Consider the following 17,768-nt stretch of genomic DNA (forward strand, 5'->3'; position numbering starts at 1 on the left):
ATATGGAAGCAGGCATTCATTAAACAAATAAAAGAATGATGAAATATTTTATTTTATCCAGAAATAAATATAAAAAAATATTCTGTTTGACTGCTCCTGTGAACCAATTTGAGGAAACCAACATAATTTTAGTCTCCACTTTCAAATTCCTTCACATTTACAGATCGTTTTAAAACGTTCAGTTTTACAAACTGCATTTTTATTTATTCACACCTTGTTAGTCTGTCACTATTATATACATTTCTCAGCAGTTCTAGACTCCCTGAGTAGGCATCGAGACCCCGAGGGGTCGCCGGACCAAAGGTTAAGAATCGCTCTCCTAGGGTTTTACAAAATCATTTATTCTGCGCTAGTAAGAATTAAAGTAAAACAACTATACAAATCTGCAAAATCTCCAAAACTGTGAGGACATTGATTGGAAAGACAACATAACATCTATGGAAATTGTCAAGATACAGGAAAAAGAGCCAAAAGTGACTATCCAACATATTCCAACCACACCCCATGAACATTCTTTTGTTTAATTTTTTTTAAATGTCTTAGTGAATTTTCTTATTTTTCTTTACAATCCAGACAGAACTCTTTTTTTAGAGCGTTATAATTACCTTTACAGATATAACAAATGTTGTGGAAACAAATCAGGGATTTTCTTCTCTTTTTTATTTTGAGCCATGTAAAGCTCTTTATGACTTATTTAGCTTTGCAAATCTAAAAACAAGTACATAAAAATTGACAACCTATTCGAGGTAACAGGACTGATTTTAGATATGTACATCATTTAAACATAATTTAATCACTTTTTGGAACACAACTTATGATTCCAATTTTAATGCACTCCTATAGAAGTGTGAGGAACCTTCAGAAAAAGCCTTTACTGCGAACTCTCAGTGTGTACGCAGCTCCTCTCTGTCACCCTCCTCTGTCTCTCTATTTCTTGCTGCATCACCTCTCCTTCCTTCATCTGTGTTTCATTTTTAGATCTCGCCTCAGACAGCACATACACTGTTGTTTACTTGACATTTGCTCAACTTAAAGTGGGCTTGGAGTCTGCCCATTGCTTACCCTTCGTTTGCTTTATAATCACCCTTATTTTCTGGCTCCTGATTGGTCGGCATGTGCTTGTTTCACTTTCTCCATGTTTGCTTCTCCCATCCGTGGACCATGTACTAAATACTGATTGATTTCTTTTATTAGTAACCTTTCTCTGCTCGTACTGGGATTGGGATTCTTTTTTTCTATTTCCGCCTTCGTTGTTGTTGCTGCTTGTTCCCCCTTAATTCAATTGCAGTCTGGAATGTTGAGTAGGTATTATCAATTTAGCAGAGTATCATAGGCAAAATATTGAGTACCACAATATTGATGAGATAAGTGCATACAGGTAAGTATCAATTTACTATTCTTAACTCTAAATTCAATATATTTAATACCCAATATTTTGACCATGGTATTGTGGTAAATTGAGATGCTCTACTTAATTTTTTGTACCAAAATCATTTAATTCAACCAGGCTTCAGTATGGTAAAGGTATTACCTTAAGCCGAAGTAAATAGTTATTTGGCCCCCACCTGCTGGTCCAGAATGCAGAAGGTAGATTACTCACTGTTCTCAAGATGTTATGGGGACCATTTATGAAAAAGTCTGCATTGTAAGCAGAATTGTTTTTGTTCAAGAAGGGCTACCATCTTGCACAAAAACTATTCCTGGAGGCATTTTCCTCTTTCTTTGTGTGCTGCACAGGAAATAATGAGGAGAAATAAACATATTTCTCCATGTTACAACTCACCTGGGAATGTACAGCAGTTTTGGTGCATTCCAGGACTACTACTTAAGGTAAATATGAGAATGCATCAAAATCGGTGAAACCCTTTGATAAATCTACCCCTCTATCTCTTTCTTCTTTCAGTCCAGATATTGGCTACCTTTAAGGGAAATTTAGATGCTCAAGGCCTTGGTGAATGTGGAGAAGGCCTTTTACCAATGATCACCTGATTTCAAAATTGTCAGTTACTATTTTTATTTCCTTTGGAGGACACCGAAAGCTGGCAATTTCTCCCTTCCACAAGTTACAGTAACCGGGACTGTTGGGGCCAAAGACAGGGAATTCTCTGCATATACAGTCAAGCTTTGCTACACATTCTCTCTGAAGCTGTACTGTTATATGAGAAATCTCTGCTGAATTATTTTCCTACTCAGGATTATCCTTTATACAAGGTCAATAAATCTTTTCACCCAGTATTAGGGTGTGGAGACATAAGGCATCAAAATTTCACAAGTCAAATTAGAGTGACAATATGATCAAATGGGTCATACAAGGAAAACTCCAGTCTGAAATAAAGTTAAGGGTTTTATGACATGCTCAGACTCAAAGTCAAGTAGGCAATTCTCAACACAGTTATAATGATACAGAATCAACATTGGCTGATCAAGGCGACAGAAAAGATTTGAACAAACTAACACCAAAAGGACTAAACATTTGCCAAAAGCAATACTGAACATCAGAAGGATTATCTGATCAACAGAAAACAAGCGCTGTTCAGTTCTTTTAAGCATTAAGGCAATTCAAACAGTCATCTAAGCTTAGCTAGCTAGGGCAAGGAAAAACCCTACCAATTAGCAAGTCTAAAGTTAACATGGGCTGGGCTGAACACATATGCCTTCGTTGTTGTTGCTGCTTGTTCCCCCTTAATGCAATTGCAGTCTGGAATGTGGAGTAGGTATTATCAATTTAGCAGAGTATCATAGGCAAAATATTGAGTACCACAATATTGATGAGATAAGTGCATACAGGTAAGTATCAATTTACTATTCTTAACTCTAAATTCAATATATTTAATACCCATATGAGCGCAAAGGTAAAAAGAAAAAGGACAAAAGAATTTGTGAAAATGACATCTGGGGCAAAAGGTGACTAACCAAAGTTGGCAAAGATAAGTAAAAATGGGTTGGCATCAGCACGTCAAAAGCTCGGTCGGAGCCTTCTTCTTGTGGCCAGGGGAACAATTCTAAGTCTTAGCAAAGCATTTTAAAGGATGGGTAGATAGGACTGTACATCTCAGAGTTCAAGGGGATCCAGCCATAAGAGAAGAGTGGGGAAGACTGACCAAAGTACAACTGGGGAATGGTATGTTAAAGTTCATAGTGCATGATGATTCGCTCATCCATCACTCCACATGACGCAGCAGGTGTAATTGCCCAATAAAGTCAGTCATGAGACATGAAACTGCAACATCAGGGAAGAGTCCCATTACAAACATGTAGAAGGCATCCATCTTAGCTCATCCATGCGGGTTGAAATAAGTGTATACATAGTCTGGTTCAACTGTTCCTGAATGTACTGTGCTCAAGGTTAGCTTCTCAGGATCACTATATGTAAAACAATAAAGCATCCATTACCAAGCAAGCATTTCATGGGAACAATCAAACAATCTGTATTTGTAAAGCACGGCTACTCACCCGTGAGGGTCTCAAGGGGCTGGGGGGGGGAGGGGCCTCATCCGAAGAGCCACATCTTGAGGTTCTTCCTGAAGATGGTGAGTGACGGGCTTTGTCTGAGGTGCAGGGGGTTTTGTTCCAACTCTTTGCTGCAGTGTAGATGAAGAATCGTCCTCCGGCAGTGGTTTTGTGGTTGCGAAGGATGAAGGCTGGGGCCATCTGGGCAGAGGGGAGGGATCTGGTGGGGGTGTGGAAGGAGACGCAGTGGTTCAGGTAGGCTGGTCCTGCATTGTGTATGGCCTTGTACATGTGGGTGAGAAGCTTGAAGGTGATTCGCTTCTCGACCGGTAGTCATTGGAGGGTCCTCAAGTGTTGGGAGGTGTATTCTCAGTGAAGGAGGTCCAGAATGAGTCTGGCTGTGGTGTTCTGGATGAGTTGTCGTTTTTTGTTGTTCCTGGTTGAGGTGCTGGGATACAGGGCATTGACCTAGTTGAGCTCGCTAGTGACTAAGGCGTGGGTGACTGCCAGCGGCAGTGTGCTGGGATCCATCTGAAGATCTTCTGAAGTTTGCAAAGTGTGTGCCAGCAGGAGGAAGTGACAGAGTTTACCTGGAGGGTCATGGATAGGAACGAGTTGAGGACTATTCCTAAGTTACGGGCGTGCTTAGTCAGTACAGGTGGGCCGCTGAGGGATGTGGGCCACCAGGAGTCATCCCCAGCTGAGGTGGCATTTCCAAAGATGATGAGCTCAGTCTTGTCAGAGTTGAGCTTGAGGCAGCTTTCTCTCCTCCAGGTGGCGATGGCTTCCATTCCTGAGCAGAAGTTCCTTTTGGCCGTGTTCGGGTCTTTGGTGAGGGAAATGATGCGTTGTGTGTCATTGGCATTTGACACAATGTTCATACTGTGGCTTCTGACAATGGCAGCAAGAGGGGCCATGTATACGTTGAACAGTGTGGGACACCGTGAGGATCCTTGGGGGACTCTGCAATTGACTCCTGTGGGTCTGTATGTGTAGGGTGGGTGCCTGACCCTCTGCATCCTCCCAGAGATGATGGAGTGGATCCATTCCAGGGCTCTTCCACAGATTCCTATGTCGTGGAGTCTGGTGCGCAGAGTGCTGTGGGAGACCGTGCCCAATGCTGCTGAGAGGTCGAGGAGCAAAGTAAAAAAGAAAATTCACGTTAAACTAGAATGACTAAACATTTTTCTGCACAGTCAGGAAACAGGGCCTTGCAGACCTTACTTAGGCTAAGTGAAAAGAATTAAAACAGCACATTCAATTATGCAAAATGAGTACATCTAACATTCCGAATTATAACTTCAACTTTAATAAGCTTTGTCAGCGCTCATGTTACAGTAGATTTAAAATGAAATAACCCTGTTAATACATTGCATTACGTATAGTGCAGAACTGCAAATTTTCAACTTTTGCCTTTAACATTTTAAACATGAATCTTCTGAAAATGAGAAGTATTTTGTGATGAAAACTATTTTTCTGTTTTGTTTGCTCACATAAAAGTGGTGGATTTATGAGAATCCAAGAAGCACAGTTGCACACAGTCAGTATAGGGATGTCAGACTAATGCAGACAAGTTTACACATTCAAAGGGGAGCTCCAACAATACAGTCACTGTAACATCAGAAAATATATCTTAGTGGGCACTTCATTTAAGGACACCTTAAATATTATGATTTGTCACAGAGAAAAAAATGCACACTGCAGATCGGTTGTGTTGGAAAGTGGATTATTGGTAAGGGCAGGTAAGTACCTACACTTAGCAAAAGGTCACTAACCTCCACTTAGGTCCAGTTAGGTCTCATTAAATTAAACCAAGCTCAATGTGTGCACTACCTATGTTAGGGTCCCTAAACCTACATGCCCTACCATATCCTAGTGACTTATAGGTAGGTTGACATAGCCAATTAAAATTAGCCTAATTTGCATACTCATTTTACACAGAGCACAGGCCCTGGGACTGGTTAACAGTACCCAGGGCACCAGCAGAGTCAGGAAAACACCATCAAAATGTGAAAATGGGGGCAAAAAGTTAGGGGGCCTCTGCAATCAGCCCTGTTTTGTCACGAGTGGTTTGAGATGGAGTAGATCCATGGATACAGACTATGATGTAGTGCTTTACAAAAAACTCAACATTAAAATAAATGCGAATACCTAAGTATATATAAGATTTCAAGAAAATAGTGCAAGAATACTGTGGGGTAAAAATGCATATATAAATCTATTTAAGGAAGAAGACAAAGTACATAAAACTGCAAAGAGTAGTGTTGGGGTCCTACAGTGTTGAGGCAGAGGTATAGTATGCATTGAACAGTGCACTTCTTTGAAGGCATGGGGATCACTGGCAGAACCAAGTGCTTTTGTTGGACACTCCTGACACTCTGAGAAAGGAAAGTGGTGCATAGTTACATAGAGAGTATCACAGAAGGCAGACTGGAGCATGTTATTCCTCATCAGTGATGTGCTCATGGTCCTGTGTCGCATGCAGGCTTCCTTTCTACAAGGACACATCAGAGCCCCACAAACATAAACAGCAGCTGCTAGATATGCCTGGAGTTCAGGTTTGCCTTTAACTTGGTTGGGGGGCGAGTTCACAATGCAGAGGCATTAAAAAGAACAGTGTGTGTGGTCTGCCAAGCAACACACAGCAACAGCAGCCCTACGATAGCCTCTGGCTGAAGGTTTTATGTGTGGCAAGTCTGAACATCGTGAACAGTACCGCTAAAAGACAAAAAGAAGCAAAGAGAGAATACACTTATGGCCCACACACTGCATTTTTAGACAAAGAACACCCTATGTACACAACACCACCGAGCTACAGCTCAGAGACACTTTCCACAACGCTTTAGGGCAGTACACAGAGAACCTCACACAGCACCATAAATAGAATAGGCAAAGTCCAATGCACTTTTTGGAAGGCCGGGACTGGAAACCCTAACTCCTGCACCAGCACCAAAGCATTTCAGACTTTCTCGAGTTGAGCTAGTAAACACCATCCTGAGACGAGGCACAAGTGAAGGACACCATGTTCTGCTTCTAACAAGAAAGGCAGGATGAAGTACAGGGGCATATTTATACTCCGTTTGCGCCGGGATTGTGTCGGTTTTTTTTACGCAATTTCGACGCAAAACTAACTCCATATTTATACTTTGGCGTTAGACGCGTCTAGCGCCAAAGTCCATGGAGTTAGCGTCATTTTTTAGCGTGGACACCTACTTTGCGTTAATTATATGCAAGGTAGGCGTTCCCGTCTAAAAAATCTACTCCGAGGCATGTGCGTCGGATTTATACTCCCGGGCAAAAATCACGCCCGGGAGTGGGCGGGTCAAAAAAAATGACGTACGGCCGCTTTTGCGCCGTTTTTTAGCGCCTGCAAAAGGCAGGTGTTAAGGGACCTGTGGGCTCTGACGGAGCCCAGAGGTGTCCTCCCATGCCCCCAGGGACACCCCCTGTCACCCTTGCCCACCCCAGGAGGACACCCAAGGCTGGAGAGACCCATCCCAGGGACATTAAGGTAAGTTCAGGTAAGTATTTTTTTTAATTTTTTTTGTGGCATAGGGGGGCCTGATTTGTGCCCCCCTACATGCCACTATGCCCAATGACCATGCCCAGGGGACAGAAGTCCCCTGGGCATGGCCATTGGGCAAGGGGGCATGACTCCTGTCTTTGCTAAGACAGGAGTAATTTCTATGGGGGTTGGGAGTCGTAAAAAATGGTGCAAATCGGGTTGAGGCGAAAAAATTGCCTCAACCTGACTTGCCCCATTTCTTGACGCCCAAGCCCCATATCCCCCTACGCCAGCGCTGCCTGGTGTACATCGTTTTTTTTAACGCACACCAGACGGCGCCGGCGGCTAACGCCGGCTAACGTCATTCAATAAATACGGCGCCCGCATGGCGCTTCAGAATGGCGTTAGCCGGCGCTAATTTTTTTGACGCAAAACTGCGTTGGTGCAGTTTTGCGTCAAAAAGTATAAATATGGGCCAAAATGTCTGCAGTACCATCTATCAGCCCTTTTGCCCCTAAAGGAATACTCACCCTCTCCCTGCAGCACCTGCACATTTCTAACCTCTGGCCAGTAACTATGCCATGCATAGTAAAAGCAGCCTGTGCTGCAATGTTTTCTTTGTGTATGATAAAGGGGAAGGGAGGAAAATGAGGCATGAAATACCACCCTCTGCAAAGTACGCTCATAGATAACATATATACCTGCACCAGTCATTGGGTGTAGCAGCAATGCACCTAGTGTGAAATATATTGCACCTGGTTGTAGCAGTATTCACCTAACCTAGTTGCAGGCTGCTTCAGTACAGTGGCAGGCGCATACCACTGGCACCGTTGCATGTGCAGTTTACAACTGCGCACATGACCTGTCCTGCCCCACCCTGAAAACCACTGTGTGGTCACCACACAGCAGCGGGGCACAGACTGTGCAGCATGCTGCGCACCAAATGTGAACATGCAAGACTGCAGCTGCATGAGTCAAGCCTCTGTCTCTGAGGCCGAGGGGCGTTTTACTGCTGCCCATGCAGAGTGCCAGCCACAGGGGGGCATACCATTCTTAAAATGCCCCTCGGCCTCAGAAACGGTGTGCAGTGCATGACACTGACAGCGTGCTATGCAAACTAACAGGTCCCAGGGTCAGAGCTGGTCTATATTGTGCTGAGGGGGCCCCCTGGACTTCTGGTCCTCCACCTGCACTGCAGGGGCTGCGGGAGCCAATGTTACACCAGTGCACAGAGGTTTTGCAGGAACACCTTTGTTTAACAGTTGGTAAACTGATTCTTTTCGATTTTTAACTATTGTGTTCAAGGCCTATTATCGAACTGGTCCCAAATTCCTCTCTGACCGTTTTGTTCCCTACCAGCCACTGAAAACGTTGAGGTCTGCCTGTAATAATCTTCTAGCTATCCCGAAGTTCAACTGGAGAGGGGCAGATATATTATCTGTTCTCACAGCAAAGGCATGGAACAATCTTCCAATTACTCTAAAGCAAGCTGCCAAACTTTCTATTTGAGGAGGCTTCTTAAAAGATGGCTGTTCAATCAATCTGAAGTGTTTATTTTTTAGAGGGACAATTTTCTCTCTTCTGTTTCAGTGTTGTTAGCCCAAGATGCCTCTCAAGTTGGTTGTTGCACTTTACAAATGCTAAGTTCATTCCTTAATTCCATCAAATGTACTCCAGCCTGACCTTAAATGAAGACGAGCACCACATGGATGTTCTTAGGTACAGCTCCGCACTTCCATAGAAGGTAATGGAGTTAAGGACTTAAAACAACACCCCATTGGATATTTTAAATATATAAGTTCCTGTGTACAATGATTGACTGAATAACAGCATTTATATAGTGCACACTACCACATTTTGGGCCTTTTGGCACAGATCTAAACTATGCCTATGTGAACAGATACATCATAGTATTCTTTCTGAAGTTTGAAGTAAGTCAGAGAAATTGATGTCTATTTCAGAGAATCATCATATCAAAAAAAGAGTCAACCCATTCTGAGTTTGAGTGGGTTGACTCTCTTTTTGTATAATGCCCTAGCTGGAAAGTTGAGCCAACTATCCAAAAAACTTCTCTTCTTCCCGTTTTTGTTTTCACATAGATCGAGAATCCCAGAGTCTTTGATACTGCATTCATATTTAGAGACAACTAGAAATACCCTATTTCTACTACATAAATCTCAGATGCTACCTCATTTTAGATTACAGATGCACAAGGGCTAATTGAGGAAGGCACATGTGCACCATGTAAAGGCTTGAATGCAATGTGAACAATGCTGTCAGGAATAGTTGGGGAAAATGACACCCCAAACCATAGTAGCACAACTCCTCTCTGGACCAAATGTGGTAAGCATTAAATTACCAAACGTGGAGCTCTATTCACGAAAAAAACTTGTAAATGTATAGGAGAACATTATGATCGCCACCTGAGCATACTTTTTCTATTCACAAACATTCCCAGAATTATGGCTGGAAACTGCACCAGGAACAGGTTTTCAACTGTACTTCTGGGAGTATCCTTTGAATTTTCCTATGTGCTCTTTTTACCCTGTGCAGAGTTCTACATTTCATAGAACTCCGAGAGGGGAAATGGAGCCTCCTGTGAATATGCACATTTGTTTTACCCTAAGGGGAAAAAACTTTTCCTTTTGGAAACTATTATTCCCCACCATCCTAGCAAGTCTGGGAGTTATGGTTCAGCTTTCCCTCCTGGAAAAATAGCTACTCAATTTCAAAGTTGTTGTGCTGCGTTGCGCTGGAGGGGGATAGCAGCACAGAGCCATATTTGTAAAATATGCTCTGCTGCTGCTCTCTTCCCCAGTACTGGTACACAAACAGGCTGCCTAGTGCTATGATCACACAATTGCACCATTTTGCCATGGTGTGCCAGGGCTATCCAGCACAGGTTTTATACTGGAAGGATATCCTTTCTGTACATAGTCCTTTGCTTAGACCAGTGGTTCCCAACCTTTTGACTCCTGAGAACCCCCACTGGATCACTACTGGAAGCTGGTACCCCCAAGCAATTTCTACTAAAGATTAAGGGGGTTATTCTAACTTTGGAGGAGTGTTAATCCGTCCCAAAAGTGACAGTAAAGTGACGGATATACCACCAGCCGTATTACGAGTTCCATAGGATATAATGGACTCGTAATACGGCTGGTGGTAAATCCGCCACTTTTCCGTCACTTTTGGGACGGATTAACACCTCCTCCAAAGTTAGAATAACCCCCTAAATTACTTTAGATTAAAAAAAAAAAAAAATTGAAAAATGTTAATGGAAAGGTTGAGGAAAGGTTAATGGAAAGGTTCTCACAGCGACTAACATTTCGATGATTGATTTTAGTTAGGAACGCTGAATCCTAAGGTCAGATTCTACATTTCCTAAACGATTTCTGTTTTTATGTTTTAGGTACATAAGATCTGAGAAAGCTTTTTGACATAAATATGTGGTTTGAAAAGGAAGTAAAACCATAAGAGCCCCTCATCTCTCCATAGCCTCTCTGTCATATGTAATTCATTTTTTTTATAACACCTCTCATACAAGTGTAGGGTGTCGGAGCACTTTATAGGGGGTCTACAAGGTGTAGGATTCAAAAGTCATCCACACTGGTAGGCATTTTCTAAAAGTGCTTGGCCTGGAGAAGCACAGACTCAGGATCCAGAACATAACACAGTGGTTAGCTTTGAACTTAAGCGTAAGAATGCATTTCAAGGCAAGCAAACCTTTTTTAGCAGAATAAGGAAAATGAAAGACTGGGAAAAAACATTACTTTCTAATTTGTGCAATGTAATTTGCATGCAGCTCTTTGATGGCAATTCATTGCTCACTGTACTAGATTATGATTCTAACTTGTGAACTGCACAGTTACTAAAGAATCATTGGGACTTTGTGACAAAGGCTGTAACCCACAGTGCTATGCATATAAAATACTGTTCTTTGCATGATAAACATTCTTTGCAGCGGGTATATTACCCATCTGTGCTACCTTAGATGAGTCAAAACTGACACTAAACAAAACTCCCATCTCTCTCCAGCAGGTACATTAATCACTAGAGTTATCTTGATGGTTTTATTTTTCCCTGAAAGCTGCTGGGTGTACAAGTAACTTTGCAGTGCTTCTAAAACTGCTGCACAAAGGAAGTAATACATATAAAAAACATTCATGTGTTTCTGTGGAGAGGCGCCAGCTGGAGAAGTGCCATCCTGCTGGCCTAGGGGATGTGTCACAGGCTTAGACCATTTTTTTTAGCATCTCACACCATGGATATGTGCTGTGTAGTGCAACACACATGAAATTACTGAGTGATTGGAGAAATCTAAACATTTAACACTGCCTGTTTCAATGAGGTGTTATTTTTTAATGCAAAGCCTGATCTGTCTATTTTGAGCAGTTTTATGTTTTCATGTTGCCTCAGATTAAACACAGTCAAGCTTGCAGTCTGCAAAACCACAGACTGTACAACAGCAAAAGTCAAGTTGAAATGTACTAAAAGTGTATTTCAAATCTGAAAAGCCTTTGCAACTGGCAATGTGAACTTTGTGACTCACTGCAATTCGGAAAGAGGAGGGGTATGAAAGTGGTGCCCCCCCTCCCTCTGAATCACAGTTCCATATATCAATGGTTTGTGACAGCTTTTGCAGTGAAATGTATTGATTTGGTACCAACACCTGAAAGGGGTGGTATAGATTTGGAAAAATAAGCTGTACCAGAAGAAGAACTTCCACTTTGAGATTGAGAGTTGTCAGTATCCATGGAGAGCAGGCAGCATTCCAGGCTCCCCTCAGGTCCTTACCTGAAATCTTATTATATTTTGCTGATTATAGCCCCTATCATTTTAAGTGATAGGGGCTGTAATAATTAAGTTGGCATTCTCCAAAGCACGGATGAACTCACAGCCAATTCAAGAGGATCCACCAACAGAACTGTGAGAAATTCAGGCTATTAGTTGTGCAGGATCTGAGACCTGTGCAAGTAATAGGGCCACAATTCCCCCTACTGGGAACCAAGCACCCTACTGTAGTGCTTAACTCTCTCAGGATAGCAAAGCAGAGCAGTCCAATACCTGCTCAGAGGAGGTGTGGTGGGCTAGTAATCACCATTATCTGTCACGCAATAATAACACCCAGTGAATGATTGCCCAGTCAGTGCTTTTTCATAGGAAAAAAGGAAAAGTCAATTTATTACGCACCCACTACTAAATACTATGAATTAATTTATCAATGTATACATAAGGCTTATAGAAATACCTTAGATTACATTATGAAATCAGCTTTAACTTTTAAAGGTAAGGATCCCAAAATCACTTTTTCACTCCCACCTATACCAGACAGCACATCACAATCTAATGGGTATAACTTGAAATAAAACAAGCCTAATGGCTTTATCCAAGGTTTACCATGATATAAAAGCAATAAGCCACTTGTTAAAACACAATTATTCAATGAAAGCAATAGTAATTATCTGTAAATGTAGTAATAATTATTAATAAAGCATTTCAAAATTACTCAACAATCATTGTCAATCATAAATGGTTACTAAAGCATAAAAACCAGGCATAATGTGTCAGTGTCTTTTTATACAATTCATGCCACAGAAAATACAGCCATAGAACCAGCCCCTGAGGATACTGCACTCTCAGCTGTAAAGCAAAAGCTCAAGCCTCGGTAGTGGTTAAATAAAGATAAAAATCTGAGGGGGTCATAATGCTGTGGACCTCAGAAACATAGGGTCAGCTTCAAACTTCTTGGTGGGTTGCTGTTGCACTCCTGCAGCACCCTACACATTCTTTCACTTGTTTGTGGCTCTACAATAAAGAAAAATGTGCAAATGGTATAGCACCACAAGAATTATGGGGTGCTCTCTCTGGAGCAATGAATTCTTTGAGAGGCTCTCCCCATCTGCTAGGGAGAGCCACTATTCTTTTCCTTTAATGCATGGCCTCGCACACATACTTTTGTTCTTTTTAGTATCTCTGTGTAGGCGGGGGCCTGACCCCACCTGGACACTCCCATGCTTATCGTTGTTAGGGCTGTGTGGGGAGCCCACTCCTGCATGGCCCGCCAGCTCTCCATGCATCTCGCTATATCCTTACCCATGCGGGAGCTGGCAGTCTTCTTTTCCCTACCTGCTTCATGAGGGCAGGGTGGAGTGTCCTGTAGTGGCCGCCATGCTCTCCACAGACAAATGCACAGGGAGCAGGGCAAGGCCACTGGCATTGAGAGGGTGTGAACCCCCTTCCTCCTTCAGTTGCAGAGTGTTAGGATCCCAGGCCCCTTGCCTGTGTCAGCCCTCTGGAAGATAGGGGACCCTGGGGGCAATAAACTCACATGGAGGGGGCCCCACCCATGCTCTCTTTCCCTCAAATTAATAATTTGAGGAGCTTGCACTGACTCTGGGTCCTGGCCCACACCAGAAGTAACGTCTCTAAATACCACAAAACTCCACACACTCAGGGCCATATTTACAAGAAAGTGGCGCATCACTAGTGATGCACCTCTATTCTTGAGGCCCCCTTGCGTCCCCTAACGCCACCATGGGAGCACTGTATTTACAATACACATACAATTTACAATACGGCACACTATGGTACATGTTAGGGGCCATAGCATCATTTTTTCGATGCTATTGTAACTCTATGCTGGATTAGCATTAAAAAATGAAGCTAATCCAATATAGTGTTAAGAGGTGCATTGAAATCAATGGAGCCTCATTCTAACACCTGCTTTAAGCAGGCATTAAAAATGTCACTAGAAATGGCACAATGGAATATTGTAGATCCCATTGCACCATGTTTAGCATCCCTCTAACGAGGGAATGCCCCCTTTGCATACATCATGCATATATTATGTATGATGTGCGCAAAGGGTTTACAAGATGGCACAAACCTAGTTAGCGTCACCCTGTAAATATGCGCTAGGATAGTGGCCCGTTAGTGACACATGTGCAGCAAAAATTCTGCTGCAAATGTAGCGCTAAGGGGCGCAAGGGCCTTGTAAATCTGGACCTGAATTGCTCAAGAAAGGTCAAAGGTCACCAATCTTAAATAGGGCATATCTCATTCCCCATGGGCCAATTTCGGCTGAAATAAGTGTATACATAGTCTGGTTCAACTGTTCCTGAATGTACTGTGCTCAAGGTTAGCTTCTCAGGATCACTATATGTAAAACAATAAAGCATCCATTACCAAGCAAGCATTTCATGGGAACAATCAAACAATCTGTATTTGTAAAGCACGGCTACTCACCCGTGAGGGTCTCAAGGGGCTGGGGGGGGGAGGGGCCTCATCCGAAGAGCCACATCTTGAGGTTCTTCCTGAAGATGGTGAGTGACGGGCTTTGTCTGAGGTGCAGGGGGTTTTGTTCCAACTCTTTGCTGCAGTGTAGATGAAGAATCGTCCTCCGGCAGTGGTTTTGTGGTTGCGAGGGATGAAGGCTGGGGCCATCTGGGCAGAGGGGAGGGATCTGGTGGGGGTGTGGAAGGAGACGCAGTGGTTCAGGTAGGCTGGTCCTGCATTGTGTATGGCCTTGTACATGTGGGTGAGAAGCTTGAAGGTGATTCGCTTCTCGACCGGTAGTCATTGGAGGGTCCTCAAGTGTTGGGAGGTGTATTCTCAGAGAAGGAGGTCCAGAATGAGTCTGGCTGTGGTGTTCTGGATGAGTTGTCGTTTTTTGTTGTTCCTGGTTGAGGTGCTGGGATACAGGGCATTGACCTAGTTGAGCTCGCTAGTGACTAAGGCGTGGGTGACTGCCAGCGGCAGTGTGCTGGGATCCATCTGAAGATCTTCTGAAGTTTGCAAAGTGTGTGCCAGCAGGAGGAAGTGACAGAGTTTACCTGGAGGGTCATGGATAGGAACGAGTTGAGGACTATTCCTAAGTTACGGGCGTGCTTAGTCAGTACAGGTGGGCCGCTGAGGGATGTGGGCCACCAGGAGTCATCCCCAGCTGAGGTGGCATTTCCAAAGATGATGAGCTCAGTCTTGTCAGAGTTGAGCTTGAGGCAGCTTTCTCTCCTCCAGGTGGCGATGGCTTCCATTCCTGAGCAGAAGTTCCTTTTGGCCGTGTTCGGGTCTTTGGTGAGGGAAATGATGCGTTGTGTGTCATTGGCATTTGACACAATGTTCATACTGTGGCTTCTGACAATGGCAGCAAGAGGGGCCATGTATACGTTGAACAGTGTGGGACACCGTGAGGATCCTTGGGGGACTCTGCAATTGACTCCTGTGGGTCTGTATGTGTAGGGTGGGTGCCTGACCCTCTGCATCCTCCCAGAGATGATGGAGTGGATCCATTCCAGGGCTCTTCCACAGATTCCTATGTCGTGGAGTCTGGTGCGCAGAGTGCTGTGGGAGACCGTGCCCAATGCTGCTGAGAGGTCGAGGAGCAAAGTAAAAAAGAAAATTCACGTTAAACTAGAATGACTAAACATTTTTCTGCACAGTCAGGAAACAGGGCCTTGCAGACCTTACTTAGGCTAAGTGAAAAGAATTAAAACAGCACATTCAATTATGCAAAATGAGTACATCTAACATTCCGAATTATAACTTCAACTTTAATAAGCTTTGTCAGCGCTCATGTTACAGTAGATTTAAAATGAAATAACCCTGTTAATACATTGCATTACGTATAGTGCAGAACTGCAAATTTTCAACTTTTGCCTTTAACATTTTAAACAAGAATCTTCTGAAAATGAGAAGTATTTTGTGATGAAAACTATTTTTCTGTTTTGTTTGCTCACATAAAAGTGGTGGATTTATGAGAATCCAAGAAGCACAGTTGCACACAGTCAGTATAGGGATGTCAGACTAATGCAGACAAGTTTACACATTCAAAGGGGAGCTCCAACAATACAGTCACTGTAACATCAGAAAATATATCTTAGTGGGCACTTCATTTAAGGACACCTTAAATATTATGATTTGTCATAGAGAAAAAAATGCACACTGCAGATCGGTTGTGTTGGAAAGTGGATTATTGGTAAGGGCAGGTAAGTACCTACACTTAGCAAAAGGTCACTAACCTCCACTTAGGTCCAGTTAGGTCTCATTAAATTAAACCAAGCTCAATGTGTGCACTACCTATGTTAGGGTCCCTAAACCTACATGCCCTACCATATCCTAGTGACTTATAGGTAGGTTGACATAGCCAATTAAAATTAGCCTAATTTGCATACTCATTTTACACAGAGCACAGGCCCTGGGACTGGTTAACAGTACCCAGGGCACCAGCAGAGTCAGGAAAACACCATCAAAATGTGAAAATGGGGGCAAAAAGTTAGGGGGCCTCTGCAATCAGCCCTGTTTTGTCACGAGTGGTTTGAGATGGAGTAGATCCATGGATACAGACTATGATGTAGTGCTTTACAAAAAACTCAACATTAAAATAAATGCGAATACCTAAGTATATATAAGATTTCAAGAAAATAGTGCAAGAATACTGTGGGGTAAAAATGCATATATAAATCTATTTAAGGAAGAAGACAAAGTACATAAAACTGCAAAGAGTAGTGTTGGGGTCCTACAGTGTTGAGGCAGAGGTATAGTATGCATTGAACAGTGCACTTCTTTGAAGGCATGGGGATCACTGGCAGAACCAAGTGCTTTTGTTGGACACTCCTGACACTCTGAGAAAGGAAAGTGGTGCATAGTTACATAGAGAGTATCACAGAAGGCAGACTGGAGCATGTTATTCCTCATCAGTGATGTGCTCATGGTCCTGTGTCGCATGCAGGCTTCCTTTCTACAAGGACACATCAGAGCCCCACAAACATAAACAGCAGCTGCTAGATATGCCTGGAGTTCAGGTTTGCCTTTAACTTGGTTGGGGGGCGAGTTCACAATGCAGAGGCATTAAAAAGAACAGTGTGTGTGGTCTGCCAAGCAACACACAGCAACAGCAGCCCTACGATAGCCTCTGGCTGAAGGTTTTATGTGTGGCAAGTCTGAACATCGTGAACAGTACCGCTAAAAGACAAAAAGAAGCAAAGAGAGAATACACTTATGGCCCACACACTGCATTTTTAGACAAAGAACACCCTATGTACACAACACCACCGAGCTACAGCTCAGAGACACTTTCCACAACGCTTTAGGGCAGTACACAGAGAACCTCACACAGCACAATAAATAGAATAGGCAAAGTCCAATGCACTTTTTGGAAGGCCGGGACTGTAAACCCTAACTCCTGCACCAGCACCAAAGCATTTCAGACTTTCTCGAGTTGAGCTAGTAAACACCATCCTGAGACGAGGCACAAGTGAAGGACACCATGTTCTGCTTCTAACAAGAAAGGCAGGATGAAGTACAGGGGCATATTTATACTCCGTTTGCGCCGGAATTGTGTCGGGTTTTTTTACGCAATTTCGACGCAAAACTAACTCCATATTTATACTTTGGCGTTAGACGCGTCTAGCGCCAAAGTCCATGGAGTTAGCGTCATTTTTTAGCGTGGACACCTACTTTGCGTTAATTATATGCAAGGTAGGCGTTCCCGTCTAAAACATCGACTCCGAGGCATGTGCGTCGGATTTATACTCCCGGGCATAAATCACGCTCGGGAGTGGGCGGGTCAAAAAAAATGACGTACGGCCGCTTTTGCGCCGTTTTTTAGCGCCTGCAAAAGGCAGGTGTTAAGGGACCTGTGGGCTCTGAAGGAGCCCAGAGGTGCCCTCCCATGCCCCCAGGGACACCCCCTGTCACCCTTGCCCACCCCAGGAGGACACCCAAGGCTGGAGAGACCCATCCCAGGGACATTAAGGTAAGTTCAGGTAAGTATTTTTTTATATTTTTTTTGTGGCATAGGGGGGCCTGATTTGTG

The sequence above is a fragment of the Pleurodeles waltl genome, chromosome 10, assembly GCF_031143425.1.
Source record: "Pleurodeles waltl isolate 20211129_DDA chromosome 10, aPleWal1.hap1.20221129, whole genome shotgun sequence".
NCBI lineage: Eukaryota > Metazoa > Chordata > Amphibia > Caudata > Salamandridae > Pleurodeles > Pleurodeles waltl.